The sequence below is a fragment of the Nerophis ophidion genome, linkage group LG20 (genome assembly GCF_033978795.1).
Source record: "Nerophis ophidion isolate RoL-2023_Sa linkage group LG20, RoL_Noph_v1.0, whole genome shotgun sequence".
Taxonomy (NCBI): Eukaryota; Metazoa; Chordata; class Actinopteri; order Syngnathiformes; family Syngnathidae; genus Nerophis; species Nerophis ophidion.
The window spans coordinates 34153770-34176542 of record NC_084630.1 but is presented as its reverse complement, the minus strand read 5'-3'; the positions used below and the strand labels follow the sequence as shown (position 1 = coordinate 34176542).

Here is a 22773-nt window from a genome sequence, read left to right as displayed (position 1 = left end):
ACTTTACTGGGACATTTGCAAATTTATGTTTTCTCTTTTTTTTTAATCGTGCAATTATTTTCAACATAGGAAAAACGGTTGCCATTTTGAATGAAACAAACGACTAGCGTGTGATGTGTGTCAGTTTACGTGACGTTTGTGAACGTCTCAGACGCTCTTTTTCCTACTTTTTGAGTTGATGTTGCTGCAGCAGCAGCGCCATCTAGTGTCGATATGGATGTAATAGATTAGAAAGTTCAAAATTAAACCTTTGGGTAAATTCAACACCACAGTTCGCTCACAATAGACAATAAACACTTGGGTTGTTTTTTTTACATGTGAATAATATAAATACAGTCTATTATACCGCATTTTTCACATGTGAATAACATAAATACAGTCTATTATACAGAATTATTCACATGTCAATAATATAAATACCGTCTATTATACAGCATTTTTCACAGGTGAATAACATGAATACAGTCCATTATACAGCATAATTCACATGTGAATAATATGAATACAGTCTATTATACAGCATTATTCACATGTGAATAATATAGATACAGTCTATTATACAGCATTAGTCACATGTGAATAATATATATACAGTCTATTATGCAGCATTATTCACATGTAAATATTATAAAGACAGTCCAGTGTTTCCCACAGGTCAGGCATCTATTTGTGGTGGTGTGGTCGGGCGGCGGGGTGTGGGGGGAACGGATGGGGAGGGGGGAGGCGGCGGCGATGCCCAAGAAGAACGCGGAGTTCGAATATAATTACAACTCTTTATGTACATATTTATATACATATTTATATAATATTTACATATTTATATAATATGTAACTACAAGCTCCATTCACAGACAGAGTCCCATTGCTTTTATGAGCGGTCGAGCGAGTCAAAAGCCAGATTTTTTTAAAAATTTATTTTATTTTATTTTATTATTATTTTTGTGGCAGCCGTAATTCTTTTGTGGAGGGCCACCACAAATAAATGAATGTGTGGGAAACCCTGCAGTCTATTATACAGCCTTATTCACATGTGAATAACATAAATACAGTATTATACAGCACTACTCAGATGTGAGTAACATAAATAATCTATTATGCACCATTATTCACATGTGAACAATACAGTCTATTATATAGCATTATTCACATGTGAATAACATAGTCTATTATACAGCATTGCTCACATGTGAATACCATAGTCTATTATGCACCATTATTCACATGTGAACAAAATAAATACTTTCTATTATACAGCATTATTCACATGTGAATAACATAAATACAGTCTATTATACAGCGTTATTCACATGTGAATAACATAAATACAGTCCATTATACAGCATTATTCACATGTGAATAATATAAATACAGTCTATTATACAGCGTTATTCACATGTGAATAACATAAATAGTCTATTATACAGCATTAGTCACATGTAAATAACATAAATACAGTCTATTATACAGCATTATTCACATGTGAATAATATAAATACAGTCTCTTATACAGCATTATTCACATGTGAATAACATAAGTGCACTATACATTTACTGTACATGTACTGTAATATCTGAATGCAGGCAACTGTCTTCAATACCCATAAGAACCACAAGATGCTGCTATACCACCCTCTATTAGAAATAAGCAACTATTTGTACAATTGTTCGCTTTGCAGACGATACACACGTGCAAAAAGGGTAACAAACTACCAAGTTTCCAATCATACCTAGACTTCCTTTTATCGTCATTCAAATTTTAACATTACAGTACGGACAACAACAACATTTTGTTGCATTAGCTTGTTGTAGTGCAGGATAGAAAATCAATGATTGTCACACGCACACTAGGTGTGGTGAAATTAACCTCTGCATTTGATCCATCCCCTTGTTCACCCCCCCTGGGAGATGAGGGGGAGCAGTGAGCAGCAGCGGTGGCCGCGCCCATGAATAATTTTTGGTGATTCAACACCAGTTTCCAACCCTTGATTGTTGATTGCCAAACATAGAGGTAGTGGGTCCAATTTTAATAGTCTTTGGTAAGACTCGGCCGAGGATTGAACTCCCGACCTACCGGTCTCTAACCACAAGGCCACTGACCAGATTTAAGGTGCAGAAATAAATAGATGGATGGATAGATAGATAGATAGATAGATAGTACTTTATTGATTCCTTCAGGAGAGTTCCCTCAGGAAAATGAAAATTCCAGCAGCATTGTACAGAATTAAGATATAATTTAAAAAGTAAATAAATAATGGGGGTATATGTTATTATTTTGCATCCCCTGTCATCCTAGAGAGTTGTACAGTCTGATGAAGTGTGGGACAAAGGAGTTTTTTGAGTCTATTAGTCCTGCACTTGGGATGAAGCAGTCTAGCACTGAACAGGCTCCTCTGGCTACTGATAACGCTATGCAGAGGGTGACTGGCATCATCCAGGAGGCTCACTAGTTTTTCCACAGTCCTCTTCTCTGCCACCGTCACCAGTGTGTCCAGTTTCATTCCGATTGTAGAACCGGCCCGCCTGATCAGTATCTCCAGCACACTACAATGTAGAACAGAAAACTGGCAACCACAGACTGGTAGTACATCCACAGGAGGTTTTTTTTTACAAATGTTGAAGGAGCGCAGCCTCCTGAGGAAGTACAGCCTGCTCTGTCTTTTCTTGCACAGGTGGTCCGTGTTAACAGTCCAGTCCAGCTTATTGTCCACCCAAACCCCGAGGTACTTGAATGAGTCCACGACCTGTACCTCGACTCCCTCGATCACAATAGGTTGTGACCTTGGACTCGACCTCCCAAAGTCAATGACCAGCTCCTTGGTCTTTGACGGATTGAGCTGCAAGAGGTTTTCTGTGGAGTGTGGGACAAAGGAGTTTTTGAGTCTATTAGTCCTGCACTTGGGATGAAGCAGTCGAGCACTGAACAGGCTTCTCTGGCTGCTGATAACGCTATACAAAGGGTGACTGGCATCACCCATGACGCTCACCAGTTTTTCCTCAGTCCTCTTCTCTGCCACCGTCACCAGTGAGTCCAGTTTTGTTCCGATTTGTAGAACCGGCCCGCCTGATCAGTATCTCGAGTCTGGAGCTGTCCTTCTTAGATTGTCTGCCCCCCCTCCCCCAGCAGACTACCATGTAGAACAGAATACAGATTACTGTACAGATAAATATATTGCACTTTTGCATATGCATCCACGTTTATGGATGTATGTTGTATTGTCTTTATATTCCGGCGAGTTAGTCCATTTTTAAGGGGAATTGAGTGGATTATTATGATGCGTTCAAGTCAAGAGTCTCATGGCCTGAGGGAAGAAGCTGTTACTGTTACTCATACCTCTTGTATATTTGGAGTAGAGATGTCCGATAATATCGGCCTTGATTGTATGATTAAAACTTTTATTAGTAGATTGCACAGTACAGTATATATTCCGTACAATTGACCACTAAATGGTAACACCCCAATAAGTTTTTCAATTTATTTAAGTCGGGGTCCACGTCAATCAATTCATGGTACAAATACTGTATATACTATCAGCATAATACAGTCATCCATCCATCCATCCATCATCTTCCGCTTATCCGAGGTCGGGTCGCGGGGGCAACAGCCTAAGCAGGGAAACCCAGACTTCCCTCTCCCCAGACACTTCGTCTAGCTCTTCCCGGGGGATCCCGAGGCGTTCCCAGGCCAGCCGGGAGACATAGTCTTCCCAACGTGTCCTGGGTCTTCCCCGTGGCCTCCTACCGGTTGGACGTGCCCTAAACACCTCCCTAGTAATCTAATACAGTCATCACACAAGTTAATCATCAGAGTATATACATTAAAATTATTTACATTATTTACAATCCGGGGGGTGGGATGTACGGGAGGGTGGTGGGCTTGGTCGATATCAGCACTTCAGTCATCAACAAGTTCATCATCAGAGAAATGGACATTGAAACAGTGTAGGTCTTACTTAGTAGGATGTGTACAGCCAGCAGAGAACTTAGTGAGCTCAGAAAGCATAATAACAAGTATATACATTTAATTATTTACATTTGATTAATTACAATCCGGGGAGGTGGGGGAAAGGGTGTTAGTCAAGGGTTCTCGCTCGCCTGTATCGGTTGGGGACATATCTACGCTGCTGATCCGCCTCCGCTTGAGACGGTTTCCTGTGGACGGGACTCTCGCTGCTGTCTTGGATCCGCTTGAACTGAACTCTCGCGGCTGTGTTGGAGCCACTATGGATTGAACTTTCACAGTATCATGTTAGACCCGCTCGACATCCATTGTTTTCGGCCCCCTAGAGAGAGGGGGTTGCCCACATCTGAGGTCCTCTCCAAGGTTTCTCATAGTCAGCATTGTCACTGGCGTCCCACTGGATGTGAATTCTCTCTGCCCACTGGGTGTGAGTTTTCCTTGCCCTTTTGTGGGTTCTTCCGAGGATGTTGTAGTCGTAATGATTTGTGCAGTCCTTTGAGACATTTGTGATTTGGGGCTATATAAATAAACATTGATTGATTGATTGATTGTAGTTGCCTGGAGGTGTTCTTTTAGGGGGGGGGGGTTTGCCGATAGTAGAGATGCACTTTCTTTTACACCTAATATTGATGTGGCATGGGAGAATGAGATAAGACCTTTGTTAGATCGGAATCTGGGTTTAATGTGGTTTGTGGAGCTCCCCCTGGTGTTGTGGTTATGGCGGTCAGTTACGTTCTGGAAGTAGTTTGACATGTACTTCGGTATCAGGGAGGTGTAGCGGATTTTATAGACTAGGCTCAGTGCAAGTTGTTTGACTCTGTCCTCCACCCTGAGCCAGCCCACTTTGGAGAAATGGGTAGGAGTGAGGTGCGATCTAGGGTGGAGGTCTAGAAGTAACCTGACGAGCTTGTTCTGGGATGTTTGGAGTCTAGATTTAATCTATTTAATGATACAACTCTAACATTTGACAACCAAACAATTAAACAAGGCAACACGGTAAAGAATCTGGGTATTATCTTTGATCCAACTCTCTCCTTTGAGTCACACATTAAAAGCGTTACTAAAACGGCCTTCTTTCATCTCCGTAATATCGCTAAAATTCGCTCCATTCTGTCCACTAAAGACGCTGAGATCATTATCCATGCGTTTGTTACGTCTCGTCTCGATTACTGTAACGTATTATTTTCGGGTCTCCCCATGTCTAGCATTAAAAGATTACAGTTGGTACAAAATGCGGCTGCTAGACTTTTGACAAGAACAAGAAAGTTTGATCACATTACGCCTGTACTGTATATACCTTTATATACATATATACATACATATATACCTATACTGTATATACATACATATATACCTATACTGTATATACCTTTATATACATATATACCTATACTGTATATACCTTTATATACATATATATATACATATATACCTATACTGGCTCACCTGCACTGGTTTCCTGTGCACTTAAGATGTGACTTTAAGGTTTTACTACTTACGTATAAAATACTACACGGCCTAGCTCCATCCTATCTTGCCGATTGTATTGTACCATATGTCCCGGCAAGAAATCTGCGTTCAAAGGACTCTGGCTTATTAGTGATTCCCAAAGCCCAAAAAAAGTCTGTGGGATATAGAGCGTTTTCATTTCGGGCTCCAGTACTCTGGAATGCCCTCCCGGTAACAGTTCGAGATGCTACCTCAGTAGAAGCATTTAAGTCTCACCTTAAAACTCATTTGTATACTCTAGCCTTTAAATAGACTCCTTTGTAGACCAGTTGATCTGCCGTTTCTTTTCTTTTTCTCCTATGTCCCACTCTCCCTTGTGGAGGGGGTCCGGTCCGATCCGGTGGCCATGTACTGCTCGCCTGTGTATCGGCTGGGGACATCTCTGCGCTGCTGATCCGCCTCCGCTTGGGATGTTTTCCTGCTGGCTCCGCTGTGAACGGGACTCCCGCAGCTGTGTTGGATCCGCTTTGGACTGGACTCTTGCGACTGTGTTGGATCCATTATGGATTGAACTTTCACAGTATCATGTTAGACCCGCTCGACATCCATGGCTTTCCTCCTCTCCAAGGTTCTCATAGTCATCATTGTCACCGATGTCCCACTGGGTGTGAGTTTTCCTTGCCCTTATGTGGGCCTACCGAGGATGTCGTAGTGGTTTATGTTGTGGTTTGTGCAGCCCTTTGAGACACTAGTGATTTAGGGCTATATAAGTAAACATTGATTGATTGATTGATTGATAGATTTGAGGGTTTTGGAGGTGCTGGGGTACCAGGAGGTGCAAGCGTAATGGAAAGAGGGTTGAATGAGAGTTCCCGCTTGAATCTTCATGGTGCTTTTGTTGACCAGAGAGGAGATTCTGTAGAGAAATCTCGTTCGTTGGTTGACCTTTTAGATTACCTTGGTTGCCATTTTATCACAGGAAAGATTGGCCTCTAGAATGGAACCTAGGTAGGTGATCTCATCTTTCCTGGTGATAACAATGTCACCCACTTTTATAGTGAAGTCACTGACCTTCTCAAGGTTGATTTGGGACCCAAATAGGATGGATTCCGTTTTACCTAAGTGTATGGATAGCTTATTGTCAGCGAGCCAGGTGCAAATACTACGGAGCAAATACTGCCGATATTATCACCGATATATGCTTTAAAATGTAAAATCGGCAATTATCGGTATCAGAAAGTAAAATGAATGACTTTTTAAAACCCCGATGTACGGAGCGGTACATATCCGGTAAAACACGGACGTCTAGTATACTCTGGACTGAAGCTGTGTGCCTTCATTGTTTTTGTAGCTGTTGTTTTGAGGCATGTTTTAAAAAAAAAATTATAATAATAATGCACTTTGTGAAAGTCAAAGTTGTAGTGGGTATCAGGATTATCTCAGCGAGAGCATGTCCCAAAATGCCAAACTGTTTCGAGGCATGTTAAACAAATAATGCACTTTGTGACTTCAATTGGAGTTGAAGTTGTTCTCTTATTTTGGAAAACCTTGTTTTTGATTGATTGATTGATTGAAGCTCGTATTAGTAGATTGCACAGTACAGTACATATTCCGTACAATTGACCACTAAATGGTAACACCCCAATAAGTTTTTCAACTTGTTTAAGTCGGGGTCCACGTTAATCAATTCATGGTAAAGTTACATTGTTAAATGCCTCCAGCGGGGCATCACAACCAAATTAAGCATAGTAGTGTGTTAATTCCACTACTGCAGGGGTCACCAACCTTTTTGAAACCAAGAGCTACTTCTTTGGTATTTATTAATGCAAAGGGCTACCAGTTTGATACACACTTTAAAAAATTGCCAGAATTAGCCAATTTGCTCAATTTACCTTTAATAAATAAATCTATATATATATATATATATATATAATGGGTATTTCTGTCTGTCATTCCGTCGTACATTTTTTTTTCTTTTACGGAAGGTTGTGTATAGAGAATAAATGATGAAAAAAAAACACTTAATTGAACGGTTTAAAAGAGGAGAAAACAGGAAAAAAATGAAAATTTAATTTTGAAACATAGTTTATCTTCAATTTCGACTCTTTAAAATTCAAAATTCAACCGGAAAAAAAAAAAAGAGAAAAACTTGCTAATTCAAATCTTTTTGAAAAAATTAAAAAAACAATTTATGGAACATCATTAGTAATTTTTCCTGATTAAGATTAGTTTTAGAATTTTGATGACATGTTTTAAATAGGTTAAAACCCAATCTGCACTTTGTTAGAATATATAACAAATTGGACCAAGCTATATTTCTAACAAAGACAAATCATTATTTCTTCTAGATTTTCCAGGACAGAAATGTTAAAAGAAATTCAAAAGACTTTGAAATAAGAATTGCATTTGATTCTACAGATTTTCTAGATTTGCCAGAATAATTATTTTGAATTTTAATCATAAGTTTGAAGAAATATTTCACAAATATTCTTTGTCGAAAAAACAGAAGCTAAAATGAAGAATTAAATTAAAATGTATTTATTATTCTTTACCATAAAAAAAAAGAATTCACTTGAACATTGATTTAAATTGTCAGGAAAGAAGAGGAAGGAAATTAAAAGGTAAAAAGGCATATGTGTTTAAAAATTCCAAAATCCTTTTTAAGGTTGTATTTTTTCTCTAAAATTGTCTTTCTGAAAGTTATAAGAAGCAAAGTAAAAAAAATAAATGAATTTATTCAAACAAGTGAAGACCAAGTCTTTAAAATATTTTCTTGGATTTTCAAATTCTATTTGAGTTTTGTCTCTCTTAGAATTAAAAATGTCGAGCAAAGCGAGACCAGCTTGTTAGTAAATAAATACAATTAAAAAAAAATAGAGGCAGCTCACTGGTAAGTGCTGCTATTTGAGCTATTTTTAGAACAGGCCAGCAGGCGACTCATCTGGTCCTTACGGGCTACCTGGTTTACTGTGTAAATCGGTATCGGTTGATATTTGAATCGGTAATTAAGAGTTGGACATTATCGGCAAAAAAGCCATTATCGGACATTTCTAATTTGGAGTAATTGGTTGTAGCTGGGGCTTCACGGTGGCAGAGGGGTTAGTGCGTCCGCTTCACAATACGAAGGTCCTGCAGTCCTGGGTTCAAATCCAGGCTCGCGATCTTTCTGTGTGGAGTTTGCATGTTCTCCCCGTGAATGCGTGGGTTCCCTCCGGGTACTCCGGCTTCCTCCCACTTCCAAAGACATGCACCTGGGGATAGGTTGATTGGCAACACTAAATGGTCCCTAGTGTGTGAATGTTGTCTGTCTATCTGTGTTGGCTCTTCGATGAGGTGGCGACTTGTCCAGGGTGTACACCGCCTTCCGCCTGATTGTAGCTGAGATAGGCGCCAGCGCCCCTCGCTACCCTAAAAAGGGAATAATCGGTAGGAAATGGATGGATGGATGGTTGAAGCTGAGATAGGCACCAGCGACCCCAAAGGGAATACGCGGTAGAAAATGGATACATGGATGGAAACAAAATAAAGACGCCATGAACACCATTTGATCACACCTCTAATCATGTCATCTTAAAAAAAAAAACACACACATAATTGCAGTCTAAAATGTCACATACAGGGATTGTGTCCACCTAACAGTAATTCAAAGTGGATTTCCAATTATTCTTCACTGTTTGCATATTGTTTGTGTGTGTGTTGGTTGTTGTTCCCTCATTCATCTCAAGGCGAGCACACACCTGACTGCTCCTTAATGCACCTCTAACCTCTGGCCCACCCTGAAGTAAACAATAGTGCAGGGCTGACCAACAATGCACTGTGTTGTAATCAAAGTCTGCAAGTCACTCGGCTGCTGACCTCCACTAAATGGAACTCAGTGCACTCTTGCTTGACCGGTGGAGAAAGACACCCTCAGGGTGTATGTGTTATAGGGCTGGGCGATATGGCCTTTTATTAGTATCTCCATATACTAAGGCCATGTCACGATACACCATATATATCTCCATATTTTTGCCTTAGCCTTGAATGAACAATTGATTCATATAATCACAGCAGTATGATGATTCTATGTGTCTACATTCAAACATTCTTCTTCATACTGCATTCATATATGCTACTTTTAAACTTTCATGCAGAGAAGGGAAATCACAACTAAGTCAATTGACCAGAACGGCATTTATTAAACAGGCACAAACATTCATGTCATTTCCAAAACAGAAAGTGCAAGATTGTCAGAGACATTTTAAAACAAGTGCACTTTTGTGCAAGATGTCACTAAGATGACATGTCAAAACAACACTAAATTAAAGGGCACTTTTTGTACAGAACGCCACTGCAATAGTTCAAAACAAATAAAGTGCACTTTTGTGCATGATGTCACGCGAGATATTTTAAAAACTGTCAAATAAAAATGAGCTGCATAATAGGTTCCTGCGGACGTTATCTCCTTCAGTTGTTGACTTTTTTTTATGTCATACGGTGTTGATTTGGAAATAGTTGCTTGGGCATTTTGTTGGTGTGGCACCGGCCGGAGATGTTGACATGCAGTGTCAAGCACTCCTCATTCTCTAGCGGGTGACTTTTCAAATGATGCTACATTAGCAGTGCTGCTACTTTTTGTAGCAACGCTTTTGCCGCGTAAATGTTGAACATATTCCCGCTTGAAGCTAAACCACCGCCAGATGATGGATCTCGTGCTGTTTTTCTTGGTAATCAATTCTTCCTCCATTTGTTACCAGATTGGGACCTTCCTTCTCTCGTATTACCACCCGCACCACTCCGTTAGCATCACAGCTATTGTTGCACACGTGTCAGTATGTGACGTACGTAAGAAGGTACGCTTGGTTTAAGTCTCTGTGAGAAGGAGGGACAAGAAAGAGTGGGAAACGCAGGCAGTGTAATGCCCGCAGCTAAAAGCAACTGCGTGAGAATGTATACTGGAATATCAGTGGACAGTACTACAAAATGAGAACGGATGATAGAGTGCTTTATAATTATCTTGTGGCTTGTAGTGTTTAGTTACATACCATTTTCAAGTACCATACTGCACTAGCACACATAAGAGGACACAACAAATGTTCTCTTCAAAAACATAATACAATATAATATTCCTCTTGTAAACTTCTGTGTGAAAAGTACTGCGCTCACCTGCAGAGATAGCCAGGCATCTATCTATTAGGGGTCAGGTGTTTCCCTTTAGGGCGATGGACGGCTGAGTAGCGCTTATACAGCAGCAGTCCGCCGTAGCTCCCAATCCATCCCCTCTGTTGCAAGTTTTGTTGATTCTATGTAACTTGTTTGTGTGTGCTACAGCTATGAGTTTTTTTTTCATTGGCCTCAGTCCGGACCCCTTCCCCAAACATATATTCCGCTCTCCCACAGTATTGAGCACTGTATAACGGATAAACCACAGTAACCTCGACTATATATATATATATATATATATATATATATATATATATATATATATATATATATATATGTATATATATATATATATATGTATGTGTATGCATGCGGGTCTTTAGCACCGCCCAAGTGGCTCTGTCGCTTTTTCAAAAATGTATGAAAAATGAAAAAAGATGAGGGGAACATTTTTAAAAAAATATATTTATTGTTTTAATATAGTTTCTGTCGGAGGACAAACATGACATAAACCTCCCTAATTGTTATAAAGCACACTGTTTTTAATAAACATGCTTCACTGATTTGAGTATTTGGCGAGCACCGTTTTGTCCTACTAATTTTGGCGGTCCTTGAACTCACCGTAGCTTGTTTACATGCACAACTTTCTCCGACTTTCTAAGACGTGTTTTATGCCACTTCTTTTTCTGTCTCATTTTGTCCACCAAACTTTTAACGGTGTGCATGAATGCACAAAGGTGAGTTTTGTGGATGTTATTGACTTTTGTGGAGTGCTAATCGGGCATATTTGGTCACTGCATGACGGCGAGCTAATCGATGCTAACATGCTAATTAGGCTAGCTATATGTACATATTGCATCATTATGCCTCATTTGTAGCTATATTTGAGCTCATTTAGTTTCTTATAAGTCCTCTTAATTCAACTTATATCTCATGACACTATCTGTATGTAAAAAGGCTTTTATTTTTTTTTGCGGCTCCAGACATTTTTATCCAATATGGCTCTTTCATCATTTTAGGTTGCCAACCCCTGATATATATATATATATTTAATGTATCTATCAAACAAATATAACAAGGGAATAAAGGCTCAACAATCTCTTCACAATATTATCCAAAGGTCACAACATCAGCAATAATCTGCCCTGTCAACATGCACACACTAACAAAAGTCCCTCTTAGGTGCTCTCAAAAACATGAACAACTATGTTGCTGCAATAAAAAAAAAAAGTCTAATCATTTTTACCTTTTATTGGCAAATATTTGAACAGAAGATGAATGATGAGAGGAAGGGCGGGGGAGGATCTAAGCCGAAATAGTCCTTTTTTTCCGGGGCTACCGCTGCTCTTTTCCTTTTGTGCTGGTCTCACTCAAACCAGCATGAGCTTCACTTGGTCCTCGCTGCACCAGGAATCCGTCCAGGGTGCCTTGTTTTTTGGCAGCGCTTTAAAATGTAGTGACCCATAATGATCTCCTTATTGGCTTTACACCTCGCAAATAGTCATTTCTAAGTCCACAGCAAATCCCTCCTTCTTTTCAGGCTGATTTGTTGGTTTTTTGGATTCGTATGGAGAAAGCAAAATAGACAAAACTTGGTGAATAATGGAAGATTAAAACAAGCCGAAGCACCGAGAAATTACGATATGTCCTGTCCTGATGTGCAGAAAGTGACGTCCAGGGCTCCGGCTCCGCAACAATGGCCCTTTTTGATTTAAATGATTGAATGATTGAAGTGTTCACACATGGAGGTTTGGTTCTCACACGGAGGCATTTTTGGCTGGATTCAAAAGTGTGTGAATGGAAAAGTTTGCTAGTACTTCAAGGTTCCACTGTAATGCACATTGTTACATTAATAAACACGTGTATAAATTGATATCCTATGGAAGCTCGTTTCAGCCACAAAAAGGTCAGTTGTAATTCTGAGGTAAAAAAAAAAAGTTAAAATGTTGAGATTAAAAAGTCATACTTATGGGATAAAAAGTCACAACAATGAGATAAAAAGACAAAATACATTTTTTAAAGTAATTTATAAAAGTAATAATTATCTCATAATTTTGCCTTTCAATCTCATATTTTCGATATTAATAAAAAAACGATGTTGATGTTGATGTCTAACGTTGGATCCACCTTGTTGGTTGGGAAATGACCAAATTTCAATGGTCAAATCATCGTCCTCAAAAAGCATGTCGTTTCTACTTCTACTTGTGTTGTAGAATACCGGCTGGGAAATGAACACAACGTCACAACAATGTTATCAGAAAGCGTTTTGTTCCAACGTTACGCTTAAGTTGCTCCATGTCCGGTCTTAATTCAACAAATTATCACCGTGTTTACATTTTTGTGCCTGCTGGGCTCTCATAATTATCACTTTTTATCATATAGTTTTAACTTTTCACCCGTCATAAATATGACTATTTAATGGGCTGCATGTGAATCTTTAGACACCACATTGATAATTGATTAAGAGTCGTTACAAATGACAATCGTGATTAATTCACAAATAGATTTTTTGACACCTACTTTTTATCTCACAATTTCGACTGTTATCTCATAAATATTATACACTTCAGTTCAGTTTCAGTTTATATCCAACATGCATACAATACAATGTAATGAATGCATCACGTATTTCCAGTTGTTTCATTACAGCATGTTTGAAAAGGAGTAGGAAGATGCTGATCTTATTTAATCCTACCCCTTTTCATTAATAGCAGTTTGATCCCATTTCCTAGTTCACTGTAACAGAACAGTGAATAAATAAATGATATACCATAGTAGAAATAATCTTTATCTCAAAAATTAAAAAAAAGGGTTCAAGATGTTCATCATAATTCTTTTTCTGTGTACTTTGTGGACACTTGTAGTTTGAACAGTCTCTTAAACCGAATCATTTTGGTGCTTTGTTTGATTTCAATCAATCAATCAATCAATGTTTACTTATATAGCCCTAAATCACTAGTGTCTCAAAGGGCTGCACAAACCACAACACAAACCACTACGACAACCTCGGTAGGCCCAAATAAGGGCAAGGAACACTCACACCCAGTGGGACGTCGGTGACAATGATGACTATGAGAACCTTGGAGAGGACAAAAGCAATGGATGTCGAGCGGGTCTAACATGATACTGTGAAAGTTCAATCCATAATGGATCCAGCGCAGCCGCGAGAGTCCAGGCTTTGGGAATCACTAATAAGCCGGAGCCCTTTGAACGCAGAATTCTTGCCGGGACATATGGTACAATACAATCGGCAAGATAGGATGGAGCTAGACCGTGTAGTATTTTATACGTAAGTAGTAAAACCTTAAAGTCACATCTTAAGTGCACAGGAAGCCAGTGCAGGTGAGCCAGTACAGGTATATATGTATGTATATATGTATATAAAGGTATATACAGTATAGGTATATATGTATGTATATATGTATATAAAGGTATATACAGTATAGGTATATATGTATGTATATATGTATATAAAGGTATATACAGTATAGGTATATATGTATGTATATATGTATATAAAGGTATATACAGTACAGGCGTAATGTGATCAAACGTTCTTGTTGTCAAAAGTCTAGCAGCCGCATTTTGTACCAACTGTAATATTTTAACGCTAGACATGGGGAGACCCGAAAATAATATGTTACAGTAATCGAGGCGAGACGTAACAAACGCATGGATAATGATCTCAGCGTCTTTAGTGGACAGAATGGAGCGAATTTTAGCGATATTACGGCGATGAAAGAAGGCCGTTTTAGTAACGCTTTTAATGTGAGGCTCAAAGGAGAGAGTTGGGTCGAAGATAACACCCAGATTTTTGAGTTGCAAAAAGTTAGCGGACATCCATTGTTTAATTTCATTAAGACACGCCTCCAGCTGACTACAATCCGGCGTGTTGGTCAGCTTTAGGGGCATGTAGAGTTGGGTGTCATCAGCATAACAGTGAAAGCTAACAACGTATTTGCGTATGATGTCACCTAGCGGCAGCATGTAGATGCTGAAGAGTGCAGGGCCAAGGACCGAACCCTGGGGAACTCCACACATTACCTTAACGTAGTCCGAGGTCACATTGTTATGGGAGACGCACTGCATCCTATCAGTAGGATAAGAGTTAAACCAAGACAGGGCTAAGTTTGACATACCAATTCATGTTTTGATACGCTCTAATAAAATATTATGATCGACGGTATCGAAAGCAGCGCTAAGATGAGGAGCAGCAACATAGATGACGCATCACAATCCATCGTTAGCAATAGATCCTTAGTCATTTTTGCGAGGGCTGTCTCCGCAGAGTGATTTGCCCTGAAACCGGATTGAAAGGTTTCACATAGATTGTTAGACGCTAAGTGTTCATTTAGCTGCTCTGCAACAATTTTTTCGAGGATTTTTGAAATAAAGGGAAGGTGAGACACCGGTCGGTAGTTTACCATGAGGTCAGGATCGAGGTTAGGTCTTTTAAGGAGAGGATGAATAACCGCTTTTTTGAATGCTAGGGGAACAGTGCCCGAGGAAAGTGATAAGTTTATAATATTTAGCACTGATGGACCTAATAATACAAAGAGCTCCTTGATCAATTTCCCAGGAAGCGGGTCAAGTAAACATGTTGTTTGTTTTATTCCATTTACACGTTGTAACAATTCCTCTAATGTTATTTCCTCAAAACGAGAGAAACTATTTTGGAGGGCAGTATCCGCCGTATATACAGTCGTATCAGTGTTAATAGAACCCAGTTGTAGCTGGGACGCATTGTCTTTCATCTCCTTTCTAATGACTTAAATTTTCTTGTTAAAGAATTGCATAAAGTCATCAGCTGAGTGGGTGGAGCTACTGGAAGGGGTCCCTTGTTGGGTTAGCGATGCTACTGTACTAAACAAAAATTTAGGATCGTTTTTATTACGGTGGATCAAAGTTTGCTTATATAGCCCTAAATCACGAGTGTCTCAAAGGGCTGCACAAGCCACAACAACATCCTCGACTCGGATCCCAAAACTCAACCCAATGGGACAATGAGAAACCTTGGAGGGGACCGCAGAAAATTGATTGATTGATGATTGATTGATCAATCAATGTCACGTTGTAGATGGGAAAAGGCAATTTGAAGTAGCAATGATTGTCACACACACTCGGTGTGGTGAAATTTGTCCTCTGCATTTGACCCATCCCCTTGTTCACCCGCTGGGAGGTGAGGGGAGCAGTGAGCAGCAGCGGTGGCCGCGCTCGGGAATCATTTTTGGTGATTTAACCCCCAATTCCAACCCTTGATGCTAAGTGCCAAGCAGGGAGGTAATGGCTCCCATTTTTATAGTCTTTGGTATAACTTCGCCAGGGGTTTGAACTCACGATTTTCCGATCTCAAGGCGCACACTCTAATCACAAGGCCACTGAGCAGGTTATTTGAGACAATATGATTTGCCTGAGCGGTTAGGAGACACCGAGAGTAACATGGGTTAGAAAATGGATTAGTAAAAGGACAGATCTAAAATAATAATAATAGAAAAAAACTTTTATACATATATTTTTTTAATACAATGTAGTTTGGGGACCCCTGGGTTAATCCATTCAGAATCAGAAGTACTTTTTTAATCCCCGAGCGGAAACATAATTTAATTCCACATACTGATATTCTAAAGTGTTATACAAGCATACAAATGTTTTAAATGAGATTTTCCTCTAAGGTTATATGTTTCCTCTTTTGTCGAGAAGAATTGTTGTACATTCTTGACTAGCAGGTTTTAGTTATTTTGTGCATCATTTTAGATGTTTGCAAATGCACCAAATGGTTGAATTTCAATATTTGTGGCTCAATAAATAAAGGCTTTGTATTAGGGATGCACCGAAATGAAAATTTGTGGCCGAAGCCGAATAAAATTTAAACGCTTGGCCGAAGGCCGAATACCGAATAATGAATTCAGTTTTTCACAATTTTTTTTAATATTGCATAAATAGCCTAGAATAAATATTTAGACATGTTTTTCAAATAAAGTAATTTTTTATTGAATATTGACATTTTTTTAATATTCCAGTAGTCTTTGCTTTTCAAAAAAAGCACAATTTTTCATTTATATTAGGCCTTCAAACAAAACATGCATTCCAAAAAAAAAAATAAAGTGCATTAAAGTGGATAAACCCACAACAAATGAATTATTGTCCTTTTGGCAAAAGTCTGCTTAGCCACAGTAGATATGCTAATAATGTAAACAGAAGGCTCAAGTAAATCTCAATTAAGTGTGTGCTTGTAACCTCTTACACTTATACAGGTACACAACATATCCCAACGTCACCGCGTCAAAAAATTGCGTCACACGCCACTATTCGGCCTTGTTTTTAACTCATTCCACCGAAGGCCGAATGTGGCTTTTTTTGCCATATTCGGCCGAATATATTCGGTTACCGATTAATCGGTGCATCCCTACTTTGTATGTTCTCTATATCCAACATTTTGTTTTATTCTAATTCAGTGGTTCTCAAATGAGGGTACGCGTACCCCTGGGGGTACTTCAAGGTATGCCAATGGGTACTTGAGATTTTTTAAAAATATTCTAAAAATAGCAACAATTTAAAAATCCTGTATAAAAATATTTATTGAATAATACTTCAACAAAATATGAATGTAAGTGTCATGTCTGTGATCATGTTTAGTTTAAGTCATGTTCTGTTTGGTTTTTGGACACTCAGTTCCTGCTGTTTCAATCTCTAGTTTTGTCACCATAGCAACCATTAGTTTCACCTGTTTCACATTTTGAGTCACGCACCTGTTTTCACTAATCATGTCACTATTATTTAAACCGATAGTTACCAGGAAGTTAGCCTGGCGACATTACCTCTGCTCACTTCATGCCATGCTTCTTCTGATACACATGCCTGTTCACAGTTATGCTTCTTGCCATGCCACGTAACTTTAGTTTTTTCATGTCACACTTAACGAGTTTTGCTTCATGTTCATAGTTTCTGCCTTTGTGCAAGTTTTTGTTTCATTAGCCAAGTTTTTGTACAAACCCCGTTTCCATATGAGTTGGGAAATTGTGTTAGATGTAAATTTAAACTGAATAATATGATTTGCAAATCATTTTAAACCCATATTTAGTTGAATATGCTACAAAGACAACATATTTGATGTTCAGACTGATAAACATTTTTTTTTTGTTGCAAATAATCATTAACTTTAGAATTTGATGCCAGCAACACGTGACAAAGAAGTTGGGAAAGGTGGCAATAAATACTGATAACGTTGAGGAATGCTCATCAAACACTTATATGGAACATCCCACAGGTGTGCAGGCTAATTGGGAACAGGTGGGTGCCATGATTGGCTATAAAAGCAGCTTCCGTGAAATGCTAAGTAATTCACAAACAAGGATGGGGCGAGGGTCACCACTTTGTAAGCAAAATGTCAAACAGTTTTAGAACAACATTTCTCAACAAGCTGTTGCAAGGAATTTAGGGATTTTACCATCTTTGGTCCGCAAAATCATCAAAAAGTTCTGAGAATCTGAAGAAATCACTGCACGTAAGCGATGATATTACGGAGTTTTGATCATTCAGGCGGTACTGCATAAAAAAACGACATCAGTGTGTAAAGGATATCACCACATGGGTTCAGGAACACTTCATAAAACCACTGTCAGTAACTACAGTTGGTCGCTACATCTGTAAATGCAAGTTAAAACTCTACTATGCAAAGCCAAAGCCATTTATCAACAATATCCTGAAACACCGCCGGCTTGGCTGGGCCCGAGCTCATCTAAGATGGACTGATGCAAAGTGGAAAAGTGTTCTGTGGTCTGACGAGTCCACATTTCAAATTATATTTGGAAACTGTGGACGTGGTGTCCTCCAGAAGAAAGAGGAAAATAACCATCCTGATTGTTATAGGCGCAAAGTTGAAAAGCCAGCATGTGTGATGGTATGGGGGTGTATTAGTGCCCAAGGCATGGGTAACTTACACATCTGTGAAGGCACCATTAATGCTGAATGGTCCATACAGGTTTTGGAGCAACATATGTTGTCATCCAAGCAACGTTATCATGGACGCCCCTGCGTGTTACAACAGCGTGGCTTCATAGTAAAAGAGTGGGGGTACTTTCCTGGCCCGCCTGCAGTCCAGACCTGTCTCCCATCGAAAATGTTTGACGCATTATGAAGCGTAAAATACGACAGCGGAGACCCCGGACTGTTGAAGGACTGAAGCTCTACATAAAACAAGAATCGGAAAGAATTCCACTTTCAAAGCTTCAACAACTAGTTTCCTCAGTTCCCAAACGTTTATTGAGTGTTGTTAAAAGAAAAGGTGATGTAACACAGTGGTGAACATGCCCTTTCCCAACTACTTTGGCACGTGTTGCTGGCATCAAATTCTAAAGCCAATGCAAAAAAAACAAATGTGTATCAGTTTGAACATCAAATATGTTGTCTTTGTAGCATATTCAACTGAATATGGGTTGAAAATGATTTGCAAATCATTGTATTCCGTTTATATTTACATCTAACACAATTTTTTTATCAACCAAAAATGCTTTGCTCTGATTAGCGGGTACTTGAATTAAAAAAATGTTCACAGGGGGTACATCACTGAAAAAAGGTTGAGAACCACTGTTATAATTGATATTCTCTCCGTTATTTTGTTTTTTTTTCATTTGAAAGGTTTTTTTTTTAATTTGTATTATTATTATTTTTTGCACTGTAGTATTGCACTATCCATCCATCCATCCATTTCCTACCGCTTGTCCCTTTTGGGGTCGCATCTCAGCTGCATTCGGGCGGAAGGTGGTGTACACCCTGCCTGGACAAGTCGCCACCTCATCGCAAATATTGCACAATTGCATCTATGAAAACAACCCACAGTGGGTGAATGAGGCATCCATTCATCATCGCGTGTTTTTTTTTTTTTTGTCTTCCTTTTTTTCTTTCTCGCCTTTTACTCCGTCGCACCGTGCGTGGATCAACCTCTACCCGAGGGGGATGCCACTCAGCGTGTTTTTTTTTCTTCTTTCCTTTGCGATCTCTAGTGACAAGCCTGTTTATCGGTGACTCACTGCAGCGTGGATTGTGTGCAGTGCAACTCCTCTTTCTCACACACACAAAAAAAAAGAGTATCTTGCAGGAGGGCGTGTCTGCATGCCACGGAGACCGTGTTTTCCCCGTCATATTCATGTGAGCACTCCACGGACACAGCAGCAGCGCATCTTCACGCCACTTTAAAGCCGTGCTTTCTCCCTCACGTCTAAAGGTAAGTCCCCCCTTTTCTCTTGTTTCCACGGTGCGTGTTGTGATGCTGCGTGCACCCGCAAGGTCACACGTAAAAGGCGGCTGCACACCTTACTGGCCTGCATGTCAACACTGCAAGAATATGTAGGTTACCTCACTTCTTTATTAGTACTGTTGTTTCCGTTCTGTGCTCACGTACCCGCTGCAAGCAAGTTAAATCGTCAGCTTTCCATGGAAAGCCAAGCCGAGGGCGTGCAATGACAACGCGGATGTCGCCCATCAATATTTGCTCCATGGTGACAGACAGGCACAGATGTCTAGTCAGTAAAGCACCTGCTTGCTTTTGGAAGCCATGCTGAATGCATTAGATCGGGGGTCTCCAAACTACGGCCCGTGGGCAAGATACGGGCCGCCACTGGCCAAAATCCGGCCCGAGGGTAGTCCCAAGATAAAAAAAATGCTTTCCTAAATTATTATTTTTTTGATCCAACTTTTTTTTATTGACTTTTTCACATATACAGAAAAAAGGTGCAAGTTGAAACAGTACAATTTTAAAGTCAGTGAATTCTTCATACCTTTACCCCTAAAACCACCCACCCAGGTCAAACCAACCAGGGACACATGGCACAAACAACAAGTAAGACGACAAAGACACACACATTCACACATACACCCATACAAGACCAAAAACAGAAAGAGACTAAAAGGAGAGAGAAAGGGAGAAAAAAAATCCATCCATCCATCCATCATCTTCCGCTTATCCGAGGTCGGGTCGCGGGGGCAACAGCCTAAGCAGGGAAACCCAGACTTCCCTCTCCCCAGCCACTTCGTCTAGCTCTTCCCGGGGGATCCCGAGGCGTTCCCAGGCCAGCCGGGAGACATAGTCTTCCCAACGCGTCCTGGGTCTTCCCCGTGGCCTCCTACCGGTTGGACGTGCCCTAAACACCTCCCTAGGGAGGCGTTCGGGTGGCATCCTGACCAGATGCCCGAACCACCTCATCTGGCTCCTTTCGATGTGAAGGAGCAGCGGCTTTACTTTGAGTTCCTCCCGGATGGCAGAGCTTCTCACCCTATCTCTAAGGGAGAGCCCCGCCACACGGCGGAGGAAACTCATTTCGGCCGCTTGTACCCGTGATCTTATCCTTTCGGTCGTGACCCAAAGCTCATGACCATAGGTGAGGATGGGAACGTAGATCGACCGGTAAATTGAGAGCTTTGCCTTCCGGCTCAGCTCCTTCTTCACCACAACGGACCGGTACAACGTCCGCATTACTGAAGACGCCGCACCGATCCGCCTGTCGATCTCACGATCCACTCTTCCCTCACTCGTGAACAAGACTCCTAGGTACTTGAACTCCTCCACTTGGGGCAGGGTCTCCTCCCCAACCCGGAGATGGCACTCCACCCTTTTCCGGGCGAGAACCATGGACTCGGACTTGGAGGTGCTGATTCTCATTCCGGTCGCTTCACACTCGGCTGCGAACCGATCCAGTGAGAGCTGAAGATCCCGGTCAGATGAAGCCATCAGGACTACATCATCTGCAAAAAGCAGAGACCTAATCCTGCGGTTACCAAACCGGAACCCCTCAACGCCTTGACTGCGCCTAGAAATTCTGTCCATAAAAGTTAAGAACAGAATCGGTGACAAAGGACAGCCTTGGCGGAGTCCAACCCTCACTGGAAATGTGTTCGACTTACTGCCGGCAATGCGGACCAAGCTCCGGCACTGATCGTACAGGGAGCGGACCGCCACAATAAGACAGTCCGATACCCCATACTCTCTGAGCACTCCCCACAGGACTTCCCGAGGGACACGGTCGAATGCCTTCTCCAAGTCCACAAAGCACATGTAGACTGGTTGGGCAAACTCCCATGCAACCTCAAGAACCCTGCCGAGAGTATAGAGCTGGTCCACAGTTCCACGACCAGGACGAAAACCACACTGTAGAAAAAAAATAAAAAATAAAATAAATAATACTAATACTAAATAAAAGGGAGATTATTCCTCATCTGCGTCTGGACATAAGTCAAGAGAGTTGACATACAGTAAGAAAGGACTCCATGAACTTTCAAACAAATTATTATTTTTTAAATTTATTTATTTCGGCAATCTTCACATAAAACAAAGAACAACAACAAAAAAAGAAAAAAAAAACACTCATTTGAGCAATGATTGAGCCGAAAGGGTGTAGGTTGAAGCAACGCTTATATAAACCTACCCCATCACAACAAGAACAAGGTTCAAAATATATAAAATATAAAACATGCTTCACTTATATTACTTTTTTTTTTAACAATATATAAGCAACATATATGTAGCACATGTCTCATATACTTAGTTTAACATTTATATCAAACATATACATTTGTACACTTATCCATCCATCCATTTTCTACCGCTTATTCCCTTTTGGGGTCGCGGGGGGGGCGCTGGCGCCTATCTCAGCTACAATCGGGCGGAAGGCGGGGTACACCCTGGACAAGTCGCCACCTCATCGCAGGGCCAACACAGATAGACAGACAACATTCACACACTAGGGCCAATTTAGTGTTGCCAATCAACCTATCCCCAGGTGCATGTCTTTGGAAGTGGGAGGAAGCCGGAGTACCCGGAGGGAACCCACGCATTCACGGGGAGAACATGCAAACTCCACACAGAAAGATCCCGAGCCTGGATTTGAACCCAGGACTGCAGGAACTTCGTATTGTGAGGCAGACGCACTAACCCCTCTGCCACCGTGAAGCCCATTTGTACACTTATATATATATATTATATATATATATATATTATATATACACAATTTATTTAAATTCCATATAAAATGGTAATATATACATTTTAATATAACCTATATGTATAATTATGAAATCATCGATTGTATTTATATACATATTATACATTATTGTCTTTCTAAAACAATGTTTGCTCTTCTTTCTTATATTTACTAATGATAAATGATTTAAAAAGCTTTTTAAACTGGTTTATGTTGGTGCTGTGTTTTATTTCATCCTTTAAACAATTC

At 40.1% G+C, this 22773-nt stretch overlaps 1 protein-coding gene across 5 annotated transcripts in view; it reads left to right on the top strand.

Annotated features, from left to right (window-relative positions):
* gprin3b (GPRIN family member 3b) overlaps nt 1-22773 on the top strand; it is a 34171-nt gene that overhangs the window by 660 nt on the left and 10738 nt on the right. For 2 of the 5 annotated variants that reach the window (XR_009803158.1, XM_061881059.1), the window contains exon 2: nt 19552-19772. The exons of 1 other annotated variant lie outside the window; for it this stretch is intronic. The gene's annotated coding sequence lies outside the window, so the exon portion shown is untranslated. The remainder of the gene's footprint in view (nt 1-19551; nt 19773-22773) is intronic. 2 more of the 5 variants (XM_061881061.1, XM_061881060.1) reach the window with 2 other exon arrangements.